The 24978-nt window shown below is 39.7% G+C and overlaps 1 long non-coding RNA gene across 1 annotated transcript in view; it reads right to left on the bottom strand.

Annotated features, from left to right (window-relative positions):
• LOC138067435 (uncharacterized) overlaps positions 1 to 24978 on the bottom strand; it is a 227198-nt gene that overhangs the window by 42909 nt on the left and 159311 nt on the right. The window contains exon 4 of the long non-coding RNA XR_011141351.1: positions 19843 to 19979. This is a non-coding gene — a long non-coding RNA (uncharacterized lncRNA). The remainder of the gene's footprint in view (positions 1 to 19842; positions 19980 to 24978) is intronic.

Here is a 24978-nt window from a genome sequence, read left to right on the forward strand (position 1 = left end):
TCTATTCTCCCTGTGTTAGAGCACCACTGTGTATCCATTCATATTGTTGCGACAGAATAGGAAGAGATCCCCAACTACCTCAGGTGATTGCTTTTTTTTTTTTTTTTTTAGCTCAATGTGGCCGAGAATCTTTTTTGTGTATCAGCAGTCTGCTGACTTGCATGAGGTTGAGAAACGGTGCTTCTCCATGCAAAGAATAAGAAGGTGCCCATGGGGTAACTGTACAATTACCACCAAGAGGTCTCTTTCATATTACACCAATATTCTTCAAAGACCATACACAGATTGCTCTGCTTGGCTTGTTCCACGATCGGGGTTGATGAAATCTGAATGGGGGTGGCTTCAGATACCTCTATTAATACACATATGCCTCAGGCTAAATGGATGAAGGAAATGAGCTACCTCGTATACACACATATTTCTATTGCTTTGTCAGAATGAACAGAACCTTATATACTGGCTCTTTCACTCCTGAAAAATAAGGAGACATCAGAAACTCAGCCATAATTAATGATAAACTGAATGTGGACAAGAAGAGGAAAAGGAAATTACTCTAGTCGAAAGGAAAAAATGTTTCCATCAGAAAGGTGGCAATAAGAAAAAGGTAATATAAATAATAGCATCCAGAAGCTGGGCACCTTGCATTTAGGTGTACCTAAAGATAATGCCTTTAAGATATCCACCTTTAAGATAATGAAGCAGAGAAGCAAGCAGTGTAAAAATCACGTAAAACGGAGCATGGACTCTGGAGAGGCAGGGATAAGCAGGCAGGGAGAGATTATGACTATTTACTCTCCAATGATCCTGTAAACTCTAACCACGACAACATGGGAGTGAGCTACCTGATTCCTTCCTTCCTTTTCTTTAAACAAAATTTAGGACGGCAGCAGTTCCCGAGAGGCAAGATTGCAGACCTACCCTCTGTTTCCTATTTCGCCAGTGTACCCAATCCAGCACGTGGTTCCCACCTCCAACTACTGGGCTCTTTTTTGGCCTTGCAGACCTTTCCCTGTGCAGCAGTAACTGGTGGAACTTGAGTCTCACTGCGCCCACTGGGACACCAAGGGTTGGAAGCCCTGGCACTCATGGGATCAAGCCAGCAGCTCAGGATCTGGAGAAACCACAGTAGCAGAATCTGACCCAAACAGCTAGCACTGGAATGGGAGTAGGATTAAAGATGCTGCAGCCTAGCAATAATACCAGTAAAACCAACTAGTAGCAGTAGCAAAGATATAACTGTGGGACAGTCAGGACAGTAAGGACAAAAGAAGCAGAGCACAAATGGGTCCAGCAAACTATGATCAGCATGATAAACACTCAGTCTAAACGACATTCTAGTCAAAAGTCAGAGGTCTGAATTTTTGACTGAAGTCACAGAAGAGCCTGAACTAGCAGTAGTGTCCAGGGGAGCCTGAAATGTGGCTAACTATAACAAGGCTACAAATTCTAGAACAACTATAGACTTGGATATTCTTGAAGTATACTTTGCCCCTTCAATTCTATAATATTCCAGTAACCTCACACACATTTTCCCACATGTTCCCTGATGATTAGTTTATTTAAGCTGATACCAGAGATCGAACCCAGAGAATCTGTTCTTTTTTAGGGGCTCATTTACCTGAGCTTTTCCCACTGCCTATGACCGACATCTGCACTGTGTGACTTCCTCCCGCATGTATTCTTTCTAGAGGAGTAGAATTATGACATTCCTCTCAAGTCTTTTTTATGATACAGAACACAAGAAAAAAGTTACCTTTTTTTTTTTAAATTGTATGATCTGCTCTGTGCCTATCTTAATGGATAGCGATTTAAGTGAGCCCCCCTCCTCCCCAGCCACATGGCTGCCGAATTAACAACTCTAGTGTAATTCTGTTCTGCCTCACTCCTCCCATTACACCCTGACGTTATACCACCATGACTGCTAGCCCAGTGAGCAGAGGAATAAAAAAAAGAACAGGGAGCCAGGTGAGCAGCAGACACCTGGGTTCCTCTGCTATCATCTCAAAAATGTGCCATCTTATCCACTCAGCTAGGGACTACATCCCTTTCCCACTCACCTGCAATCAAGGTATAATGCTTATGCCCTCTTCCTTAGCAGCCTGGCAAGTGCAATAGCAAGGACTTGTGAATTGGCGAATTGAGGCAGTGAGCTGCCTGGGAAGGGCTATGAGGAGGATGCTATGACAGCAGCGGCTCTCTCAGTAAGTTGGCGAGCCCTCAAAACAAAGAAGAATTTAGTTCGGCACAGACTACCTCTAGGAGACAGCCACGCGGAACAAGTCAAGGTCATTAGAGCAACCTGTCTCTGAAGCCCTCGCTCAAAGCCTTCTCAAGCCAACCCTGGGAATGAAGAGAGAAGTGTATGTAAAGAAAGATTACAAAAATGTCCTCTTTTTTTTTTTTGTGTGTGTGTGTGTGTGTGTGACAGTCTATATTAAGGGATGGAGAGAGAAAGATTGTGTCAATTATGGTGAAAACAACAACAAACTGTACTGAAGTACATGCATGAATCAACGAGGAGAAAGCTCTGCTTATACTATAAACATTCTAACCTATTTTCTGCAATATGGACATGAGGTGATTCTTTTTCATTAGCAGTTGTGAAAAACCATGTAACCTGTTGCACATGACTTGCTTCTACCCTTGGGCTAACTTGCAAACTTTGTCTTTGAACAACATTAAAGTTTCGTTCCCTAGAATGTGCATAGCTAGCAAACAAGCTAAGACAGAGGCTGTTTTGGTTTTGGCTCATTACAGGCGTTTGGGTAAACATACATACACACACACACAATATTACACACATACATATATGAAATGGTGCAAACACCAACGTTAGAAGGAGCAATAAGGAACTTTTTAATGGGAAAAGGGCAAGAATCTGAGAAGCATCTGGTTACTCCAGACTTCATTCAACAGGTCACTGCAAATCACCTAGCATTCAAACGAAAAAATTTGAATGCATAATCCTGTTTTCCTGGCGAAATGCCAATTTGTGTCACAGCACAGCAAAATGAAGAACTAAGTGACATATAATGTTGAGATCTTTTTCTTAAAGAACAGTATCAATAGCTTGCAAAGATCTGAGGTTATAGCTACTGTGAACTACAGAGGGCTCGTACTAAGAACTGTCACCATCTTCAGTGACTGAAAGCCTCAAGAAACACCTCCACATTTAGCATTTTCTTTCTTCATATTACCTCCATGACAAATATCTTTCTTTACTCCTAGAAGAGCTGTTGAAATAGTAAACTAGCCTAGAGCAAGTTACTGAAATGGCCTCTTTAGTACTTACAGAGTCCCTACAACATATGTCTTTAAAAAGAAAGGAACCATTTTAGCTTCCACTCTTTGAGAAATCCCAAAGCCTTCAGACCACTGCAGAATAAAAATAAATAAATAAATAAATATCAGAAAAGATTTTGTGTTTGGATGCCTCCCTTCACAGTGATTTGCTTTACTTTCACTTTGTGTTTCTGGGTTGATAAGTAAGAGAAAATGCCAGCAGGCCAGAAGCAGCAGCAGCTGCAGCAACAAAAAGGTCATGAAAAGTAAGTGCTATGCAAGTAAAGGAAATAAAACAAACAGATCATTTAAAGCACAAAAGAAATAGAAGAAAAGACCATAAATCAACATGCTTGGCAAAGAAAACGAAAATAAAGGGCAGTCTGAAACAAATCAAAAATGTCATCAAAGCAAAAAATGGCAAAACCATAAAGAAATGATAAAATGAACAGTAACTGGAAGAAACTGCAAATAAAAATAAAACGGAAGTAACAAGAGCAACAGGTGAAAGAAACAGCTTTCGTTTGGCTTAAAGAACATTTTGCATTTATTTTCTCTTATACAGAAGACTTGAGTGGAAGCGGAAGCTTTTAGATTTCCCAAGAACACAGGCAATGCTGTTGGGGCCACTGGCCCCAGATTGTGAAACCACAGCAAGAACGGACCATCCCATTTCAAAGCTTTCTGACAGTCTGAATGCAAAGTTGATGCCCCTCTCTTCCATTTATCTAGTAAGCTAAAAAGTTAGAAACAAACCAACCCTCTGGCACCCTCCCAGGTGCTGATTTAAATAACTCAGAAGCTGACACCAACCAAATCCCTGCCTGTATTTTTGGAAGGGAAATCAGATTTCCAGCGTGGACACAAAAATCGCGCTCAGTGCTGTTGGGGCTAGACTGCTTGTGCTCCTGAGTGAGCTCAGAGAAAGAGGTCCAGCGTATCTTCCCCTAGGACACCCTGGGGCACACAGGGTTCTGAAAGACATCTTCCTAAGATTATAAAGTAAGCACCATGAAGTATGTGGGGACAGAAAAAAATAACCAGCTTGTAACTGACTGAATAGGTAGCCTTTCACTTGTAACAAGACACCAGCTCCTGAGGGAGGAACTCACCAAATTAATGTGGTTCATCTCCTTTATCAGTTGTGACAAGTGAACGACAAAGAAACAGCGGTGGCCAAAATTTGCCAAAAACCACTGAAATTAATAACAGACACAAGAAGGGCCCTTAATTGGGCAACACACAGTTGGAGAGAGGGGCTGCTGGTATGATGTACAGCTATGTAATGGCTCGAATCAAATGGCAATTTTTTGCAAAAATGTGGATTTAACTGTGATGTACTGTCAGCACCAAGGCGAGTAAGTGTGTTCTGCCCACCTAAAGTTCTCCAGCAGCCTCCCTTCAAGTGCTCGGCTGGCTGCAGGGCTGCGTGGCACAGCACACACGTGCCGGGCCTGCGTGAGGTACAGCTGGCCATGCCCGAACTGCTCCTGAGCAGGAGCTGGCATTTGTTACCACCTTGAGGGTGAGCGTTCAACACCTCTCTTCCAGGCTGATAAGAGATTAGGGCCACTTTTCGTTAGTGTAATGGACACAAGCAAAACAGAATCAGGCCTGCAGCTGCAGTAAGGTGCAGAGCTCGAGCTGTTTGCTCCTTTTTCTTAACAACAGAAATACAAGAATAAAGTAACTATCACGCGTTCATTAAGGCTACCAGAAACCTAAAACCCTGCTTCAGCTGTTTATTTTGCTTTGGGTGTTTTTTTAATATATTTGTTCTTAAAACAGCCCCTAAACCCACACTGTGCAGTAATTTATACAAATATTCACAGGCAACTCTGCACTCACTATATATAATTTTATTGTTTTGACTTAAAAGTCACAAGACTGAAATAAAAAGGCACGGGCGGCACTTTGCCATACTGCCCCTAGAGAACAAGAGGCTGTCAGCCTGAGCTCTGTGCCAACAGGTTGCTGCATACTAGACTAAACTGAACAGCAATAAGTCTACACAGCAGAGCTTTGCTGAAAGATGTGATCACACCTCCTAATGTGACTCCATGGCTCTGTTACTTACAGCTAAATTACATTATTATGACTTCATTGTTGAATCCCAATTCTCCTAATTATAGCCTAGAGATCTATTATTTGATTTTGTAACACCAAGTGCTTCTTTTCTAAATCATGTAATCTCTTGTAGCTTATTAATGTCAGGTTTGTGCACACGCAGGGACTTGGTTGTTTGCCAGGCAGAATCAAATTTTCAAATTTTCACTGTGTTATGTTGCAGGGGTTTGCTTGTTACAATCTAATTATATTGGCACTGAAAGCAAATTTATATTATAAAGCACTTTAACTCTTTCATTGAAACATATTTGCATATGTAAGTGTCTTGCCACTGGTCTATTAGCTATTTCATTGGGAAATTTTTATGGGATTGTGTGGAAAAGAATAGCAATTCTGAAACCATTAACTATTTATTTTCCTTTGAAAATGTGAATGTGTTGTTTTAAAGCCAAGCTCATTGTAATAAACCTACGAGTTAAATGCAAGTAGGTGCCACACATGACACTGTCTTTAAGCCTCATAATGACAGAAAGGAAAATGGAAATTTATTACATTATTAAATGACATAAATTTTAAAATGCCTTTCTAAACTGAGACTCTCTCTTTCCCCAATATAGAAGCTGTCTGGCAGGTGGTTTTGGTTTGACTTACATAATTCCCAGTAACGTTAAGTGTATTTGGCTATGAGTATTTTATAGTACAAACAGGCTTTAAAGCTTTAAAGTCCCAATTCCATGCATGTCATCAGCTTCTGCTGAATTCAATGGAAGTTGAAGGGACTCACAATCTTGTAGACTGGGAGAGCAAGCAAGAGTGAAATAAGAGACCACAGCTCTCAATGACTACTTTCCTCCTGTTGTACGATGGCTGGGGCCATGAGTAATTTTAAAGCTCTCTTTAAACTACATGGCTGGGTCAAAGATTCTCAGGACTGCAAAGCCCTGCCCTGGTCTGCCTGTCCCTTAGCGTAACTAGAACGCTGCAGTTTCAGTTGCTACCTCACCTGCTGCAGCTGTGGGCGGCTACTGAAAGCCGTGCATCTGTGCCATCGCACTCTCCTGGTCGCCCCCAGCTAACAGGCTTCCACTTCTCTTGCATCTGAGCGAAGGGCTGTATGGCTGCAGGATAAGTCACATAAGCAGAGATTTTGTTTCTTGTTTTTTTAAAATTCCCCCCACATTCTCTCACCAGTTTTCCATCATACTGCTGATTTAGATTCATCTGCTCTGCACTCAGGAGGACTGTGCAACTCAGTGCCGTGCAAGAGAAAGGGCAAAAACATGCAGCTGGGGCAAATGGAGAGAGAGAGGGGAGAGCAGGACTTCTGCTCTCAGCAAGAGCCTGCAGCTACACTGGATTAGGTAGAACATGAAGTTTATCCTAAATGCCATGCTAACTGCCTGCCTCCCCCAGCAGCTATGACAGATTAAAAAGCAGCTAGCCTATGAGGTGGAATAACATGCATTCCCCTTTCCCTCCTCCTACCCCTTGGAGGACAGGAATGGGACCAATGTTCAGGCATTTTGTGGGTTCTGTGTTACAGTTAAACTTCCACTGTATGGAATAAAATGTTCCATAGGGGATAATTCTCCTCAATATATGATCTCTCTCTGGCATCAGAGAAATAAAAGAGTGGACATTCAAAGCGAAGGCCTAGGACTGAGCTCTCTGGGGGAAGAGTTTGTGACTCAGTATATATACATTTATAACGGGCTTAGCAGAATGGGGCACAATCTTTGGTGCTATAGTGAGACAGATGTTTACACACTGATACAAATATAGAATCATGATGGCGAAAACATATGTTGACACAGTTGCCATTAGAAGTTAATGGATTGCAAAATTTACCACCCACAGAACAGAGTCTGCTCCTGTTGCCCTACCCTAAGGGCCTTCATGTTTAGTCCACCAAATTCAACAGGATTCATTCCACTGACTTCAGTGAAGACTACTTCTGTATGCTCCGGGTAGCTAACGAACGCGGTATCCTAGAGAGCGTTCTTTCATAGCTCTTAGTACATACTGATATATTACTGCTAACTGTGATACATGAATTAGGAATGATGTGTTTCTCAGAAACAGTTCCTGAGTGCTGTATTACTGCTTTATTTGCCCTTAAAGGGAAGAAACTGAGCCTCCGTATTCTTCTGTCCAGATGAATGGTGAAATAGATTGACCCAGTATATTGGAAACTTTGTTGGTACGCTCGTCCTCCTGTCATTTAAAGAAAATCCCTGTCTTTAGTTTTGTGCTCCTTCTTAGTTTTGTTTTGTTTTGTTTTTTTTAATCTAGTCCATGGTCACCAGACCAAAGAGCAGCTGACATCTGCTTCTGCAGTTAGTGCTCCTTACTGAATCAAATTCAATGTCAGTTCTACTCAGTGAATAATAAGGTGTAGCTTTCAATGCCTATTAAAAATACTCCATTGGTGGGCTTCCCTGCTGAAGAAACGTGTAAACTCTACGGCCAAATTTAATGGGTTGGTTTACGCGACGATCGCCTTACGCTGCACGTGAGTACTTTTAATATCTGCAAGGGCTATCATCTCCATTAAGGGAGATGATATGCTAAGTGAGCCTACGAAAAGAGAGGTGCAGGAACAACTAATTTTTCTATATAGAGAGATGCTTCCTCCTATGTATTTTGAGTCTGCAAAAACATCAAGATCACTTTCAAAACAGGCATCAGTCAAACGAATAATAAGGATAAAAAGAGATTTTGATGAGAGAATAAGCTATGAAGGGGGAAAATGGTAAAGAGATGGAGTGGAACAAATATGCATTATAGCATATTTGCATTATAAATTACAAATGTTAAATTTAGTACATTTGCAGGAATTTTAACCTCTTTGAGCTGATCCCTGTTAAAACCAGGCATCCTATTAAGGTTCATCTCAACGTGCATGAATGAGAAGAGCCACATCTACATTAGAATTGCAGTGCAAGTAACCTGTAACAAAGGAAGAGTTTACTTTGCTTAGAGATCTGAGTTTCCCATACAGTAAGTTTATGCATAAAACCAGCAGCATATTACTAAGCAACACAAGCACTCTGACACATCTGAAGGAGCAACTCTTGTGTTTTCTGTGGCATAAGTATGAGTGAATTGACCAAGGAAAGCAGTAGTCCATACTAAAGAAGTGATGAAAAGCAATTACACAGCAAATTACCCTTCTATAAGGGCGTTCAGTAAGTAATACTGATCTGTGGCCACTTAATGTAATTTGCAGCAAATCGTTGATCAAACGCATGGATAAAGCTGAGGGACTCTCTGATTGTGTTTAATATTAAAGTAGCATATTCAATAGTTTAAGTAGCTATACAATAAGGAGATGAGTTTCTGATCCAAAATGAACTCTAGTGCTTAGATTTTCCTTATAGCAGATTCATGGGATTATGGTCAAAAACCGGATTGTGGTATTTGTTGATTATACAATCATGGTGCAATCATCTGCCATGTTTGCCTAGCCAGCTTCTCTTCTTAATCAAGTCCAACTATGATTAATCAAAGATTTTGAAACAAATTCAGTGAACTTGCTGGAGAAATTGCACTGACAATTTGGATTCTGAACTTCCTATCAATCACACTATCTGCTCACATACCAGTTTTCTTCTCCTACAGACATTAACAAACTTTGCTTCTTCTGCTCCGTGTGTTGGTGTGGCTGATGCTCTAGCTGGTTATGCTCTGTCTTGCACGTTCTTCTTTGGTAAGCTGCGTATGCACCCTGGCCCAAGCACATAAACGATAACATTTATTTTGGAGAAGTAGCGTAGGCAGATGACACAACTTGCTGTGAAACTGCAGATGTCTGACAAACCTGGGAGTAGAACTAAGGTCTCCTAAACCCTAGAGCTGTGATTTCATTGTTGCCCTTCTTACCCATTTATAAATACGTATTGCATTTCTATCCTTTAATGTTATGTCTCAAAACTGTGCTGTTTCAGCTGGATTTCATGCACATGTGTTCACGTATATTTTTTCTGGGGGAACTTATTTAATACAAAATCAATTATTAAATGGGGGGAAATGAAGAATTTGAACCAAAAGGACCCATGAAAACCAATTTTTGTTAGCTACATGATGCATTAATGAACTTTATTCAGTGCTGCTCTTGTGCTGAGTGCCTCATAATGAAAAATACACCGTTAATGGCTGCAGTGCAGTGGGTTTAAGTAAAACCAGGGCAGGTGTGTGCCTTAACGAGGTGTTAATGGAGAGACAGGTGCATGTAAATATGGAGCAGGAGGGCACAGGAATGGTGGGGTGAGAGGGCAGAACAGTATGATTACAAAGTGCTGCAAGAGAACTTACTGAATCATTTCAGAGTTAATTGTGCAGTGGTCTTTGATACTGACAAGCTAAATCTGAAAGACTTCATCTATAATGAAACATTCTGCATTGTTTCCCCTTCAGTGAATGAGGCAGACACCAGGAAAACTCCAAAGATAACTCTATTTCTAATGTACTTTCGATAAACGGTTCTTTGTGGGAAGTATCTTGGAGAGTTCTCCCTGTGTTCGTCACTGGTTCCTAATTTGGTGCATATGGACTGCACAGACAGGGATGCAGAAGGGGGTCATAGCTCCAGCCCTCTTATATCGAAAACATTTCTATGAAGTCTCTTACAGGAAAAAAAAAAAAAAAAAATCTTGATCGGCCAAAGGCCCTAAACTGTTCAGTGAACGAGCGGTAAGAAAGACTAAAAATAATCAACCTTAAATGTCTAACTTCACTGCCAAGGAGACGTAGAGCTTCTCAAATAAAATCCATGCCTTGCAGTAGACAGTGATTCATGCATTCTCAAACGGTAAGAAACAGCATTTTTGGGTGCCTAACAGCTGACAGTACAAGAAGCAATTTTTAGTCAAGAGTGGCCATGCAGCAACAGTTCCATAACTGGTGGCTGTGCAGGACACACTCCAGAGAAGTACTTTCACAAAGTTGGAAATCTGAGGCCCTGCTTAGGAAAATGAAGTGGTTTACTCTTGCCTGCTAAAACTGTCTGGGAGACCAGTCAACCGGAGCAATGTTTACTATCTTTCTTCTTTGATTTTGCAAATAATAGTAAAATTGTTACTGTCAACAGTATCATCGCTCTCGCTCTAAGAGGAATAATTCACATGACAAAACTTCTCCTTGATCTCTGAAAACTCAAGCTAACACTACCACAAGGACCACTCTTACGGTAAGGCCTGCTAATAAAAGCTTTTTTTCAACCCCAGAGTTAGAGGCTTTTCCATAATAAAATAAAAACTAAAGCTCTGATTCTGGGAAATAAAAGTTTGCAACAAGTATGTTTCCCACATGCTGTGAAATGTCATCCTGTTGCCCACTCTGCTCACGGTACACTTTATTTATCTTTTGCTTAAATCAGAGTAATTCCTTTGGAAGATGTATGATGAACAAAAACCTTAGTGAAGGAATGGTTTCATTAGCACGGTTCTCTTCTTATTACTCCTCATACTTCTGATAGTCTCATCTTCCTCCCAGTTGTGAAACAGGAATATAAGATAAGTAGACTCCAAATGTCACCCTCAAGAGTATTATCTTTAGGCACCTGACATGGGCACCATTAGCTCAGATTACCCAATTACCTGCTGGCACTCTGAAGGTACCTATAGAAATAATATGAATACATAGCTGGAATTTGCATTAAATGTGAATGGGTAGTAAAAAAAATTCTGGATTCCTTGACCTCTTTGTGGTTTGTATTAAAAAAGAGCTAACTAGGATCTCTTATGTTAGAACAGCTGCAGGCTTTTAAAAAAAGCTCCTAAAAATTATTTACTTTTAAAAAGATATTTATTTTTAACTTTTCATGGCAGAAAATTAAAATGGTCCATTTCTATTAAATTACACCACAAAAAATTAAACTCGAAAAGTAGAAAGTTTAAAGACACAGCTTGAGTCTCGTGGAAAAAGGAAAAAATATAATGCTAGCCTCCGAAGATTGCCTGTTACGCTGAATCTTTTGGCATGTTCATTTTTTTCAGTTTGTGAGGGAAGCTGACAGGCACTTTGGACAACTTACCATGACACTGTGTGCCATAAACGTGACGCAGTGCTCCATAAATATGACAAAGTACTCTCAAAACAACTGTTGACTTTTAAAGGTGTCCTACTTCTCTAAAAGCAGGATATTTACTGTAAGTGCAGATTGTTGAGATTCTCAGCTAATTTGCTACCTGCACATCTTTAATGTGTTTGTGAATACTCATAAGAAGTTCATAATTGTAAGTGTCTATGGGATTATTGTGCTGTAAACCAGGTTTGACAGCACAATAGACGCCAATAAAAGAAAGCATCAGTTGTACGAGGGATGCTTGTACAGAAGGACAGTGCGAATGCACGTAAGATAAAAAATAATTGACACAGAAACCGACACGTAAAAACTGCATGCGTATTTCTGTACCGCATCCTCTCCACATCACCATCTCAGGATCCAAACATAAAAAAACTATTGTCATAAGAAGAGTGGTTCTAATGAAAACTGAAGCTTTTAAGAGTTAAGATAAAATAAAGCTGCTTCCCATTAGAGTGCTTCATTAAATAATCTTAAAAAGATGACACATATTTAAATCTTCATATGCACTTAAAACTGCTTCCCACTATAAGCAGTTTCTGTTACATAAAGATATTCTTATACTATCTAGCTGAAATAAATTACACTTATGGTGTGATGGGCACCTGTAAATTCTGGCTTTGCTTCTCAACAGATTGAAAAAAATGCCAGCTGGAAGAGATCAAATTCAAATTCAAATTTCAGAATTTAAATTCAATCAATGTAATGTCCTTAACAGAAACTTCCTACTGTACTTTTCTGGAGTTACCGTGATATACCAAGGATCCACAGGTAACAGCACTGCAAGAGACTTTTTACTGTGAGAATGAACTATAGCAAAAGGAAACTGTGCCCGATTAAAGAAATGTACTGACCACTATAGCTGAGAACAGACGTATTTCTCTTTCAGTGTAGCCAAAAGCTACTGTCTTGTGTTTTCCAGGTATGGCCTAATAAAAGATATTACCCCTCCATAAAACCCTTGCTGGAAAGGGCACTTACACTGTATTACATGTACTCAGCTATCATCACAGGAAAAATTTAGAAACCGTTAATGCCTACCCTGCTGAAGCACTACTGAAGGTTGCTTTATGAACCTTTTTTAACGGTGCTTGCTTAAGAAGTTGTCATTTCTATCTCCACTCCATGCATCTGGCCATATTACCATGGTGCTAGTAGCTAGTATGTATGAACTTAGGAAGGCTAAACTTGGCTATGTTCATGAAATCATGGTTCTTTCTATGATTTCCAGAAGTGAACAGCAGGATAAGCAGTGAAAGAACTCCAGAGATGAATGTCTCAAGGCACTGACGATATTGATGCAAGGGCTTTACCTCCAACAGTAGAAGAGTGTTTCACAAGCTTTGTCTGCTGTGAAAATCCTGGAAATGCATCCTAAGGCATTAACCTATCAGTCTAGACAGGAACTTTTAAAACAAGGCTTAAAATGAGATGATGGAAAAAGTCCATCTATCACTAAAAATGTAGTGACTCCCAGAGGGAAATATGAACTGCAGTAGCATCACAGCAGAGGTCAAAAGGAGTAACATGGCAATCTGATGAATATCTATCTGCTGTGTTTACGCACAGAAGCCAAAAGTTATGGGGAACAAACTGAAGCCGTGTAGCCCCAAAAACGGCACTTAACTGGGGTGCCAGACACTTGGACGAATACGTCACAAGGTGACAACACTGATCTAGAACGGTATAGTTTCTTCAGGAGAGAGGAGGGAAAAATGAAATGCATTTCAATATATGCCAAGAGTGTGCATACTTACCCTGTAGTCCTGGAAGGAGAGAGAAATAGATACAACTCCCATCTCTAGATAAAGGTAAGACAGGCAAAGCAGCAGCACAATTTCATGATGAGGATGGATTATTTAACTTGAAGAAGGCAATTCATGACAATTATTTGAATGGGAAGAACCATGGTAAAAGGGAGGGCAGGAGGGGATGGGGATGAGTTTTAACTACCTAATTTACATTTCATTCTAACTAGTGGGGAATGACTGGCTGAAAGCATGAAGGTGAATGTGATGGAAAACTGAAAGAATTCACGATATGTAAGAAAAAAGGTAGTAAGAATAACAGCAGTAGGACAGAAGGTTTACAGAACAAGCAGACATCAGTAAATTTAGGCATCTGGTAGGTCGACTGATTTGTGAAAAAATTTTATGGGAAAAAGGACTTCAGAGAAAGTAGTGGTTATGACACAATAAAGTCACAACAGCCATCTGGCTCCATGGAAAAGAAAGAGAGGAAATACAGCAAAGCCATATGGAAGCATCAGCAATGCTTCAGCCTCTAAGGAAGGATGGATGTAAAGAAATAACCTGGCACCTAAGGTTTAGATCCAAAAGGCTGAGGTGCAAAATGACTTACTATTATCAAAACAAAGAAAAGGTGGTAAGGAAAAAAAGGTCTCTTGATGCATGATAAAGGAAGGAAAGACTAAAGGAAGCACTCATGACTTAACATGGAAAAAGAAGGAAAAGTACAAGGGCAGACTATAACATTTTAACATTCTCGACCCTTTTTGATTGCATCTTCATCAAACAGGTTAGCTGCAAAATCAAGGCTCTTCATTTCAATAGTGCAGGTCGCAATAGGAAGAGCATGGGTTAAAGAATGTTTAGATGAGTTAAATGCATTTCAGGCAGCAGGGCCTACTAGAAAACTCCCCTTAAAGTAAATTCTAGAACGAGTCAAGGCAACCTCTGCACCAGAAGTGATCATTTTCCAAAGAAGGCTGGGACAAGTCCCATAGGACTGCAGAAGGCGAACACAAGTAACTGTCTTTAAAAGAGGAGAAGAAGGGCCTTCGAGCAGACAGGCTTTTAGAAAGTACTAGGCATCTCTCTCAGAAAGTCAAGTCTTAAAATAAATACACAAAAATCACTGGTCAGTTCTGAAAGCTGCACTTTGGATGTACTGGATAGGGAGCAAAAATTCCACACAGTTTTCTGTCAGCACATTCATACATGTAATTGCTGGAATTGGTATATTACTATTTGCAAGAACTGTGATCAGCAGAAGCCACAAAGCTTGAGACACGTTTCCTATCAAAGGCAGGATTACAAGAGGAGAGAATACACGTCCCTCCATCAGTGAATCTGAGCCAAGCTGGCACAACCTGATTAACTTCAAGTCTCAGACTGGTTTTATTTTTACATATTTATTTTTCCCTGCCACAAGATACGAACTAGAATGTTTAGTCAGAAAAACGTGTTTAATTGTACTCTGCATAAATTCCCATTTAAAAAGAAAATGTTTTTCAAATAAAGTTCTTTCTTTAAACTTTTTGTGAGACATCTGGACTTTTTCTTTTTTATATGAAGGATCTGAAAGGACTTTAGAATCCCAGACTCCTTGTGGTTCTCACATCTTCATACAAAGGCAGCATATTAGAATGTGTTTGCTGTTGGGGACTAACACTTTACAATTATAAAGGAAGTAAAATGCCTCCTACTAAGTACAGGTTTGATCCTGCAGTGCCTAGAATTTTTGCCTGAGGGCCTTACTGAAGATGACTGTAAATGGTATGCAAGGTGGGGAAGCGTTCTGAAAGACTGTTTCCTCCTCTTACTCTCTAGCGCAGGGGCTGGCCCCATTATTCTGGTAGGGCCTCCGTCAGGCTGCATATACAGGGGTACTGGTGATAGGAATGCGTCAGGGCCACCCTCCTCTTCCTCCTGCTGTGACTATCCAGGAAGATGCAGCACAAAGGAGATGCTCATACACACAGCATATTGTTCACAAAGCAGATTTCATTCCTCAGAGTACTAAGAGGGATTATGAATAAGAGGGATTATTTAGTCTCATAATTTTGTCATAACTCTCAGAATCTAGTTTCTGGAGACCTGTGAGCATAAAAAAAATCTTAATTTTTGTTACAAATAAGGGTAAAGTTTTAGGCTCTTAAGAGTTTCAAAGAAAAGCTTGAAAGCAAAAACTGTAAGGAGTCATAAATACAGAAGACTATTAAAAGAATGAAGAGTTCTTATCATTTAATCTGACATTGTGGAGTTAATTTTACAATTTTTGATGGGCTAAATCAACTAGCATATTCTTTCAGGCTTTTACCGGAATGCTGTCCTCTTAACACCCTATGGTTTAAAAATCACAGTTGTTTTGAGAAATGAATTCTTGTCCAGGGCTGTAGGAAAATACACAGTTCCAACAGGTTTCAGAAGCACGTCAAAAATGTAGGTGCCTACCTCCCATAGAAGGTCAATGGCAGCCAGGTGTTTAACTCATGTAAGTTCTTTTGGCAAATCTCACCTGAAATCCCTGTTACGTTCAAGTAAGTGTTTTGCCTGTTGACCTAAAGGATCAGAATCGACTCCTGCACAATATTCTTCTCATAATTACTCACAATGGGAGACTCCACTTACAGCCAACTCTGGGAGGCATTTCTGAATCTGTGATTTCTAACATTCTTCACTTTCTCACTCCACAGTACGATCATGCTGCCTTGTGCTGCTGACAATTTATGTTTCCTCTGTAGCACCCACCTACGTAACATCTACGTTGAGCGTTTATGTTTACACTAATAACCCCTGAGAATCAACTACCATAAGAAGATCAGTTTCACTTCAACTGATGAATCAGTCATACGTTAAAACAAGAAGAGGTAAAAAGCCAGCAGGTTTGCACTGATATTTTTAAAAAACCTTTACTTACTAAAATACTAAAAAACCTTTACTTACTAAAATAAAACAAGAAGAGGTAAAAAGCCAGCAGGTTTGCACTGATATTTTTAAAAAACCTTTACTTACTAAAATACTCTGGATACAGATTAACTTTTTTGTTGCGCGCATGTTCAGTTATTATTTCACCTGCCTTAAAATACACTTTCATAAATGGACTGAGCAAAAAAGCATTCAGGATGAACTGCATTTTTTGTACACTGCAATGTGGTTTTGTATCCTTATGCAACAATAGGATACAGTCTGTCTAATTGGCACACCCTGGTGGAAATAAGCATGATAGCAAGCTGACTCCCAGTTGAAACCGACTCCAGGCTTCAACTGATTTTGCAAAGATGGCACTACTAGGAGTACAGAAACACTTTTTCAAAACCCAAACACCTGTGATTACTTACAAACCCTGGACAGAGTCCTGTCATGGGGGCTCTGTTCATTCCTCACAGATGGGGATCTCTGAGTCCTTGTGAGCACCTTCCCTTCTTTCTAAGAAGCTTTCAGTGATGAAGTTCTGCAAAGTTTAATCCTTTCTACCCTTTTCCAAAGTTTCTGCCTAAGTAGGGAACTGTCATCTGTACAGAATCTGCCATCCTTCCTGATTTGTGTTTCACAATCCAAATAGAAGTTTTAAGGATAAAATAATGGCTTAAAGATCCTTACTCAGATTTCTAGAGTAGATCTCGGATGCCCAAAGTTGCCCAATATCTGATCTTTTTCCAACCTTTTCAAACTGCTGTCTCCAAATGCCTTCTCCTCACTGCTGATCAAATTCGTAGTGATACTGTTTATTAAAAGAGGCCTTTGTTTCACATTAGGTTCTGTGCACCTCTGTCCATTTCCAGCCTTCTTTGTACTTTGGCCCTAACGATCTGAGAGGTCTAAGTCTTAATACCATAGCAAAAGCTGCTAAGGATTCTGAACACGGTGAAGTTCAGGGAGAAACTCTTGGGTATGGGGAGTTCTCAGGTGACATTTTCTCTGTTACACAGTTTCCTACAGCAAAGATAACACTGAGCCCCAGCTTTTGTCCCTTAAGTGTACGCAGTAGGATATCTTTCCACATAGAAAATTACAAGCCAACTATTATCACCTCCTTCTGGAAACAGAGAGTCCCTGCTAAGAAAGGAATGAGAACAATCTGGATATTCACCGACAGTACCATACTTCTGAAAAAACGCTGCTTTTCTAACCTACAATTTTATCACTTAGGTACAATGGCAAGGGAGACAATGAATGAGCAAAGATAAATATCAAGAAGCACTGGCAAAATACTTCCTGAGCACAATCAAAATTAACAAGACATCACGTGAAAAAGTAACAGAAGTGCCAATCCCAAAACACTTGAGCTCTTCCTACTTTAAAAACTCAAGGCAAGGAGTTTATTTTTTGGGACTACCCAATTATCAAAAGAATTCCTTTTTGCAAGAAAATCCATTTCAATTTAATTAAATATCTTGAAAAATATTTTGTAAAAGACACTTATTCTTAAACTGCATGCAAGACAGCACTGTTATTTACAATTTCCATCTGAGAAATGTAAAAATCGCATGATTTTAGTTCACAGTTATAGCCTGACAGCCATTTGCAAATTACAGATCCTTATTTTAGAAGTGAAAAGACTTCATTTTCAATCTGCTTGTCTCTTTTCTTACAGATTGCCACCAGTATAAAAAAAGGGAAAGAGAGGTTTCAGGGTCAAACTTTTACCCTCAGTTTCATGTATAGGATCCTGGTGTACTGATGATGTATAGAAGACACAAATGAAGTCTCTCTATGCAATGCAACCGCAGCGGAGAAGAATTTGAGCAACATCTGAGACACCAAAGTCAGTACCATCTTTGCCTCTGAAAGCACTTGTGGGGCACATCTGCTAAGAGAGAAGATTACACTTTTTTATAAATCCTTTTTGGAGTGGAACCACAATTCAAACAACCCAAATAAAGCAGGGAAACAACCTAACATGCATGGTTGTCTTGCAGAGCAGAGACTTTATGACAGCAGGAAACAAACTGCAACTCTGCAACTATAAACAGACTGCTTTCAGACAGCGCTATGCACAACACTGAGACAGTGTAGGTGTGGCTGTTTTGTTACTTAAGAAACTTTGCAACGTACAGTGTCATCTCAGTTTCCTGCCTACTCTCCTGTATTGGGGGAGTGCCCTGAGCAGCAGCGTTGCGATTCTGCTTAGCGACTTAAGGGAAAGGTGCATCACTGTAGTTGCTACACCCTGCTAAGCGGACCTCATTTTATTCCTAAATTCATGAGAGGAGGCACTGTTCTCCCATGCAGTGCTTCAGCAACATGCTTTCCTTCTCTTTGCTGCTAAGCAGCATTGTATTTCAGCTGCAAAATCAAATAAAGAAAATCATAGTGTACTTTTCCCTGTGAAATCAGCTTTCGAGAGAAAAAGCTTTCAATATTTGTTTTTTCCACAACGAGCAAACCCTTATACACCTGCCTTTGTCTGACACTAAGGACAGTCTTGGCTAATTCCAGACAAATATCAACTATGTCCCCCGCTTGTGAGCATTTTAGCCTCCCCAAAGGGCTGTCTTCCCTTACATGCCATGGGCTTGGTCCAAAGTCCACAAGAGTCAAATGGACTCAGTCAAATGTGCTTTGGTCGGGGTCCTGTGTGCCTAGGTTATTTGGCATTGTTAGTGAAATTACGTCTCTGCTGCCAACTATTCTTGTACCCCATTTTCCCATAATAAAATTATTCATCAATCTTTCCGATACTTATTCACAGGTCTCATTCACCTTTTTCATACTGTAAGGTGAATTAGCTCACCTTTACCTTAGGCTTAGTGATCACGCACGGACACGGTTCAGTTTGTGTCCTGGGAACACGTTCAGCTGTGGTAACTTGATTGTGCACCTGACCTTTGACATTTTCTGATGCTGGGGCAATGCAGAAAATAACTTTTCACATGGTTACTATGTAATTTGATCTTTTTTTAAATTTGTTTGGTTATTATCATACACTTGCAGCGTAGGTATAACGCTCCCTTGACCACAACACTCAGACATGTCTTAGGCGAAAACAATGAAATTTAGTCCTCAGGGCCTCTTATTTCTCAGTCTTTCATAAATTGCAGAAACTTTCACTTTCGTCCTCTTATTGCCTTTTCACCATCCCATTAAAATCCATATTTAATGTAGTATAGGGTATTTTAAAATAACATAAATAAATGGAAAATAACATTACATCAGTCCACATACTGCTAACTGGAGTTCAAGAATGGTACAGAACAAATAGGAAAAATATCATATATATAAATCATTTGTGAAATGGAGTTAAAATTAATGATAAACTAAACTGAGTTCCCTTTGTGGTTGATTTCCATTTAGCTGTACCCTACAATAAAAGAGTTATCAAAGAAAGCTACCAATTAGTTTTTAATTCAAAACATTTCCAGAAAACAGTTCCCAAATCGCTATTGATATCTCTCCAACAACCTCCTAATTGCAGCAAGTTGGTGGTAAAGAAAAAAAAAAACCTGCTTTAAATGAAAAAGATGTATTCCGTCTGCTGGAACACAGAGTATCCTTTTCCTAATTACTGCCAGAATTTCCCCTATACCATGAGCTTCCTCCAAAAGATTATATGTAGGCAGATAGATGAGTGTTATGTGTGTGTGTGCACATGCACACGGCTGCATGCTGAGAGAAACACACAGGAAACATCACTGTATCAAAATCTACTCTTCCTCCACTCACCTGTATGAGGTAGAGACAGAGCCATCCCATGATTCTGCCTTCATCTAACGTGAGGCCATACTCTTCTGAACCAAGTCTAGTCCTTGCTAGCTGTCTCTGCGCACCACTGAAGTGCACTGACAGTCCTCTGCAGAGTCCTAAAAAAATGAAGAAGGTGCCGCTGAGAAAGCTGAAGCCCATTCTGCACAGCAAGAACGTGATACACGTGCCATCAGATGGGAAAACTTGCAAACGCTATTTCAATTGTATGTTTCAACAGAAAACTTCCACGCACATTATCACCAATGACCTGCAAAATCATCACTACTGCATCTAGGAAGCACTAAAAATATCTGATCATCTTCTGTGTTGAAAGCCCAAAGCACTCTTCTTCAGTGCAGACGGAACAGCACACCACTTTTTACCTCTGAATTTTCATTTGGAAACCATGTAACCCTCTAAGAAATGCTGAAGCCTTCTGAAAAGGGTTTTTCAACATCATCTGGCAGTTGAAAATGTGGTTATATCACACACTCCAGATTGGGTAGCATACTTTCACCAAGCTACCAAAGAAGATAGGCAAGTGAACTAAAGATGTGGCAAAGGATACAGGAGGACAGCACTGACCATCCTCTGCAAGCAAGGACTGGATGTAAAATTCAGCACGCAAGGAACATAACAAGATTTATTAGCTGACAGCATATAAAAGCAGTTTGTCCTACAAAGTTCTTGAATACTTTCAAACATAATCTAAGGTAGTTTCAGGTAACGCACCTCCTGGCGCGCCTCTCACTGAATTTTTTGAGTCTGGTAGGAATCCTGGAGGAACTGGTTCCATTGATGTTCTCAGTACCGACAGTTTCTGGGAGACAGCGGCCTGATGGGGACTAGTGAAATGGGCCAAATAAGAAATATCCCGATGTTGCTGTAACTTCTGGCAGGGGCTGAACTGACCTTACCACTCTCAGGATAAATGAGAAGACACTGGCTTTGCAGATCCCCCCTAGCTCTTTTTGGTTTAGACTGCACAAACAGAGGGTTAGGTATGATGGATGGATGGGTGATCGTAAAGGATCCTACTATGATGAGTTCCTAAACAACATATCTTAAAGAAAACCTGTAGGTACTCTGAGGCAAAGAAAACCTGTAGGTACTCTGAGGCAGTATGCATAGGTAGACAAAAGAATTATCTGAATATTATAGCAGCAAATACACTTTGGTCACACTGTTCTTTACCATAATATACCTGCTCTACCTTCATTAGAAATTCAGTCAGTGTGAAAATGCCTTGGTTTTCTCAAACACATCCATGTAGAGTCTGCCATCTTCAGCAGACATTATATTAATTCTGACAATTTTGAAGAACTCAGATTCAATATAAGGGTTTGTGCCAATGCAACACCATCTTTGTTTTCTCAGCTTGTTTTGCCAATTCTGTTTTGTTTTACATACTTAGGAAATGCCTTTTAAATGTCAGAAAAATCAATAATTATGAGAAAGAATCTTTATAGACTGTTTTTTGTGCCTGTTTGCAGAAAAAAAAAAAAAATCAAGAATGAAGAGTTTTATAGTCTCTGGCAGAGTAATGGAACAAAATCAGATGGTGTCAGCAGATTCTCTGGCACAACAGATTCAATCATTGTACTTTCTTTTCAAAGAAACTGTGACGCTCTCTCTCGTGCTATGCTCTACCTCCCCTGATACCCTGTTTGCTTCACTTGGTCCGATATGTTCACAGAAGAGTGTGGATGTCTTCCCTTCCCTGTAAGGTAAGTTACGCAAGCAGCAGATTCCACTCCACCCCACTATACAGGTAAGGTCAGCAATGAAATTTGGCTCTAAACTCAAACCTCCATGAGGTTCTGGATTATTTTAGTTCAAGTGTTACAAGCTGAACTGTCTTTGGTTTTTCAGTGAATGTGACTGTTATATACTGTTATATAGATCACACAGTACCCTTACACGGAGCCAAAGAAACACTTGAGCCCTTTTCAAGGGAGAGCGATGCTACTTCTCAACAGAAACAAAATTTATCAGCTATTGTCATAGGCACACAAAAAACAAATGAGAGGCGGAGCTGCCTCTAGCAAATATTTTTTTGTTTCTCATCAGAGAAGCAAGCGTGGTCTGAATAATTGCTCTGACAAAGACCAGCAGCTCTAAGATCAAGATTAAACACATACCAACAGGCCAGAAGGGAACCAGAGGGGAAAACAGTCACTTAAAGGCCCGCCCTTCCCACCCCCCCCCAAAAAAAATCACTTGTAGTTGTGATTATCAGTCACCAGAGAACTACTCCCTGGAAGGCTGATGAGGGGCACTGTCCCACCCCCATAGTACTACATTATGTCTACAAGAAAGACACGGAAGTCGCACACCAGTACCCACAGCAATCCACATATGCTGACTTCATTAAAATCATATTGTGCTTTTTGTTGTCACAGTTTTGTATCTGGAGGAAAGTATCCTCTCCCGGATGTTTTCTCCCCCCATTTCCCTTTTTAAGATACTGAAGATTCTGCCTCCTTCTTCCTGTGGGTAATTGAAAAAAAAAAAAAACCACAAAAAAGGTCATCATTCGATCTCTGCTTTGTCTCCTACTATAATAAAATGATCTTCCTTTATATCGCACTTTCATACGCTTGACAGCTATGCTTGACAGTTAGTAATAAAACTCAAGTTGTAATCTGCTTTCAGTTAGAGGAGTCATCTTGAAACCCTTTGGTATTCTTGTCAAAAATAATAATTGCTCATTGTCAACATTAACCCCCTTGAGCCTGCTGATCCATCATTCCCTTCGCTCAGCTTAACAAGCATTAGTGCCTACAAAAATCCACTCTTGAGGTAATGGATGGGACATCGTTGCCACTATATCCTACTAGATCCTCTTCCAATAGTAGTTCGTGACAATATTTACTGGAAACAGTTCAAAATATTTTCTTCTAAGACTCCCGTTATAGTAAAATAAGTATGGTCTCTGACCGAATTAAAATTATTCACAAAAATTCTGCTTCTTGTAAGAAATGGAAAGTGTACTTTTAATCAGAAAATACAAACCCTTGTTTTCAAATTGTTTAGTTTTTTTTAGCCAGAAAGTCAGATCTGAACATTTTGTGCCACATATAGTATTTAGCACAAATGGGATCATGGTTGAGGCCAACTATCACAAAATTTTCCATAGAATTTTTCTTGGTCAGTTAGGTGCTAATTTCTTTCTCACCTGGGTATTGGAGGATGTTTGTGCTACATGCAGAAAGCTAGAGATACGGTAGTCACTTTGGGAAAAAACTTTCAAATCGAGAAATAATTAACTAAAAGGAGTTAGAAATCCAGTAATTCTCTGGAAGAAAAATAAATGGGCTAATCTGTGAAGGATGCTCACCAAATTTCAATCTGAGAACTACAGTACAACTAACTTGTTTCCTCTTCACTCCATTTCCTTTATTCTAGCTAAACTGAACAGAAAAGGTGCTGCTGCTGTCCAGACACTTTCATTAGGACCCAAGAAGCAGCTAACGGTAAGAAATATGATTTTCTTAGAATCACTTGACACTCGATGTCTTGTTTTGCTACCTATTTCAAACACACTTTTGAAGTGTACTGATCTAGTCATACTAACTGAGCCACACGTAAAGTTAGGGTTGTGCAATGCTGGAATGGGTTACTCAGTGACACGGTAGAATCATTCCTGCCAGAATGTTTTAAGAAAAAGGCTATACAAACAACAAATGTGAATAGTCCAGGTACAGGCTGTTCCAGCAGAGTCTCTGCCTCTCCCTGCGCTCAGGTTCAGGTGGACACAGTCCTATCAGTAAAGACTGCACATATTTCTCTATGCTACACAGATGCTTTGTCTTTTCATACTTTCTGCGAATGAGTTGCAGGACTCGGTCTTTGAACAAATACTCAGTCCACATCCTCTCAGAGAGGACTAAGAACAGCAACAGCTCTGAGAAAAGCTCTCAGAGCTTCAACTAACACACACAAGGGTTATTCACAGAAACACAGCATGTATTAAAACTGAATGTTTTATCACTCTAGTTAATTATTTTGCTACAAGCTTACTCAGACAGCTCTATATAACTCTGTGCTCCAGCCTACCTCCTAGTACGATACTCTACCTAGCATCATGACACAGTTCTGTGAACTGGGGAAAAAGCCTACAGATGAATAAATAATGTAAGCCAATCATCTCCCAAATACTGCACAGAAAAATTTAAAAACATTAATTCTTGATCATGTTCAACAACCTCTTCAAGAAAACTTTTTCCACGATCATTTTATTTACAAGGATGTTTAGGTAAATTTCATGTCAAACATATGCTTATGTGCCAATACCTATAAAAGAGTATTGATACTGGTCACTGACTAGCAAGATACTCTTCTATCAGTCGTCTTGGCTTGGAGTAAGAAAGAGCACAAAAGTTCATCCCAGTTCCGGATCATGAAGAGATGAACCATGACTCTTTTGAACAGCATAAATGACTCCCCAACTTTGCCAATACCTCTAAAGGAAATGTGAACTCAATCCCTCTGTCACAATATACTGAATCCACACCATTTGCTCTATTTTAACCACTTCAGAAATGCGTTCTTCTGTACCTTATTATCAATGCATTCGTTTCTGCACTGTTCAGTCTCCTCTTTGCATAAGTACGACACACTGTATGACAATGTAACGTTCTTTGTGCAGGAGATCACAATGTAATTGTAACCCATAAAGTTAGTCATAAACATGTTTATAATTCTAGAATGTAATTAAACTAAAAATTTATGTGCTTAGCACAAAGGTATGAGAATCATAACGAAAATTAAAATACTCATCGATTGTTACTGACTCACAGTAATTATTAATATATGAGAATTTGATTGAGGTTAACAAGAGATATGAAAGGGTCTGTGTGCAATGATACTAGTAGCATTTATGTTGCTATAAAAAGATCACATTTGTCTCCCATTTTCTTAACTGGAGAGGTGTCCCACCAGCTAAAAAACAGTTAACTTTTATGGTGACAAACAGTGATGAAAACATGACGATATCCTTAATGTATCAACAGCAGTTAAAAGACGCGGTTTGAGATTTTAACCATTCATTGCATGTAATAGCAGAAACAAGAGCTGAGAAGGTGCATTTTTAAATCTCGCTTTGATCAAAAC

The sequence above is a fragment of the Struthio camelus genome, chromosome 5 (assembly GCF_040807025.1).
Source record: "Struthio camelus isolate bStrCam1 chromosome 5, bStrCam1.hap1, whole genome shotgun sequence".
NCBI lineage: Eukaryota > Metazoa > Chordata > Aves > Struthioniformes > Struthionidae > Struthio > Struthio camelus.